Source organism: Haliaeetus leucocephalus, unplaced genomic scaffold (genome assembly GCF_000737465.1).
Source record: "Haliaeetus leucocephalus isolate CR32 unplaced genomic scaffold, Haliaeetus_leucocephalus-4.0 Scaffold808, whole genome shotgun sequence".
In the NCBI taxonomy this organism is placed as follows: Eukaryota; Metazoa; Chordata; class Aves; order Accipitriformes; family Accipitridae; genus Haliaeetus; species Haliaeetus leucocephalus.
In genome coordinates, this window is record NW_010973244.1 from 379,764 (window position 1) to 382,962 (window position 3,199).

Below are 3,199 nucleotides of genomic sequence, written 5' to 3' on the forward strand. Positions count from 1 at the left end.
GCTGTCTCCTGTACAAATCCTACTAAAGTAAGGGGCTCTTCCTCTCCTTTCTGCTGGGCTTTGGCTGAACGGTCCACCTTGCAAAGTGCTGAGCACTCACACTGACCGCACGTCAAGAGGGAGTCACAAGAAGGGGCTCTAGCTCCCACCAACAGTGAAAATCCCGTTACCAATACAAAGCGTGGGAAAAGTACCTTCTAGAAGCGCAACTTTAACATCAAAGCAACTTTTTATCATTTCATGGTGTAGCACTTGCCATTCATAGCTGTTAGATCTTTAAACAGCATTTTGTTGGTTTCCTGTCTTAATGGTAAAATAGTCAGAAGTGAAGGCCTGTTGCAATTGGAAATGACGTTTGTGGCTTTCTGAGTGGGATAAAAAAAATGTTATGTGAGTTTATTTTGTAAAACTGCAAAAAGCTGCAAGATCAACAGCAGTGCTGCACTGGCCCAGGACTTGCACATCACTGAGCCTGGAGACATACACGTCAGAAGTTTCTTACCTTGCCCACTCACATATGAGGTGTAAGAGGCAACACAGCCTGGGAAAGGAAGATTGACTGCTCAAATATAGATCCTGGTCCACCCTTCAGTGCTTGCTGGAAGGTGTAGACAAACACAGGATAAACATGGGAATGGAGTTCTTCGCAATTCAGTGTCTGAAAAATATTCACCCTCTGACTCAATGATTTTTTTTTCCCTTAAATCTTTGCTTTATAAAAATAATATGCAATAAAGTACCAAATGCTTTGTTCAGAAAACCTAAATCTATATAGCCCCGAGCAACTTCAGAAGCACTGACTTTCTCTGTTTCTCATTAGTGTTAGTTAAAAATAGTTTTCAGAAAAGGACCCCTTTCTTGTGAATCTACCGAAGTGCTTTGCATTCTTTAGTTGTTGCAGGAAAAAATGGTAAACCTTTTCTTCTGTGACCTAGAAAAGTAAGTGAACTCAGTGTTAGTAGCCCTTGCTAGTACAGCAAATTCAGGCTGTCAATCAAGACAATGTCCTGATCTTGAGGTAAGCCAGGCTATAGCCCATCACTTCCCCTTGGAGATGATGGCAGGTCCATTTTGGGGGCTGCTAAAACTAGATTTCCATAGAAACAATAAAAGAAATAATCCTACATGGAGAGCAAGGTGGACTGCAGGATCTGACAGGTGTCTTAAAATGTCACTTCTAGTCCTAGAAACCTTTGATACAACTTCATAAAAACTGCTGAGACTGTATCATTAAGTACCATATTTCTGTAAATAGCTCTTGTTTGTGCTTGACTTTTATCTGATAAATAAACCGTAGCTTAGCAGCACCTCCCAGCTGCTTATCAGCTGTGTGGCGTACCTCACATCACTCAACAGCCCAGGAAGAAAGAGTCAACAACCTGGGAAGGAAGGACAAGATGCTCAGCATCGTGCTAAGTAGGATACTGCTCATTGACTCTCCCAAAGACTGCACTTTTATTGAATTGCCCTGGGGTAGCAAGAGGGCTCTGCAACAGACAGTGCTACATGGCTCCCAGGATGGCCCCTTGGAAATCACAGGCACTATGCAGTCCCTCCTGCCTCCTGCCCAGGTCTTCAGCTGAAGATAGCTTGAAAAGGAGTCCAAGATGGAGGTGGTTTTCTCCCATAAGGATTCACCAGCATTTACTGTGCCCTTCCCTATTTACATCTGGAAAGCATTTTGCTTCTTCAGCCCTCTGGATTTTGCATCCGTAAAGTTCCTTACCTGGGGTAAAACTTGAAAACTGCCACGGGACATGCAAACTCGGCAGTTTCATCCAAAATGCCCTCCTGTTCCCTAGTCATTTACGATAGCACTTCTCCCTTCCTCGTTGTCTCCCTCTTGGATGCCCCTAGTCCCCTATCAAGCACTTCCTGGCCTTTGTGCCTGCTGTTCTCCCATAGACAAATAAGCTGGAATGTCTCTACACAAAAAGTTCACAGCATTGTGGGGATCTTTCCTCTGCAAACACATCACTGCTGTAGTAAATGGCCGAAGGTTAAGGGAATGGCTGTGGGTGCAGTCCCACGCAGGCAGCGGTACTATCTGCTGACTTGGTTGTCCAGCTCGTGCACCAGCAGCATGCAGGTGTCTGCGTGTGTGTGTGTGTGTGTGTGTAGACAAAATATTTCTTTTGGGGAAACCTGTGTCCCAATTAATATCAGACCCAGAAAGGGTGATACAGACCAGCCTCTTTGGGTGGGGAGTGGGTCCCAGGTGACATTTGGTACCAGTGGATGTAGGTGAACCGTGACCCTCCAGTTACTTTGCAGGTAAATTTGACAGTGTCCTCTGGAAATGGCTGGGCTGTGATGGAGACTGGCTCCTGGTCCAGATGGAGGGCCCAGAGCACACCTGGATGGAGAGAAGGGAGGACGCAGCAGGGATGAGGCTGCAGCAAGAAATCCTCATCCCTGGGGTCATGGGGGTATTCTCAAACCACAGGCACCCCATCCATGAGGAAGAGGGACTGAGACCTACTCCCTGCTTCTGCTGGCAAAGGCACGTACTGCTGCACAGTGTGAGGAGGGGGAGAAATGGAAAACCTTATCTCCACCACAGGTTGTATTGCACATGTTTCTCAGCCATCACACAGGGGAATCAAGCTATTTGTCCACAAGTTATCTGCCAAGTGTCATTTGAGCTTGGGACTTGGTTAATAGGATATTGCTGATGCCAAACCACATAATTAGGCTGGGGGGAAAATGGAAGTGTGATGTAAAACTGAGAAGAAATATATTCTGACACCATTAAGAATAAGTAATACATACAAATTCCTTCCAAGGCAAGAGACTAACTTGGATGGTTTTCAAGGGGCCCATAATTTTTTCTAGTTCTGCCACAGCTCCTCAGAAAAGAAAGTTCAGACATGCTGGGATAGTTTAACCCTAATGAGAGAAAAAAATTTAAAAATATATATACTGATACCTTGCCCCCTCAAAAAAAGCAAATGAAATGGTGAAGAGACAAGTGATGTTTTTTTACAGTGTTGGCTTAATTTCCTGTTAAAAAAGAGGCAGAGAGGGGGGTGTTGATGTGAAAACTTGGTGACACCATTGGCAAGTGCTGCCTGTGCCTGCAAGCCTCTAACCAGACCAGGTCACTGCACTGTTGTCCTGCCCAGCAGGCACCAGCATCTTTCTCTGTTCTGCCCCTCTATGCCAGCATACAGCTAATACCAAGCCCCCTCACTACTCT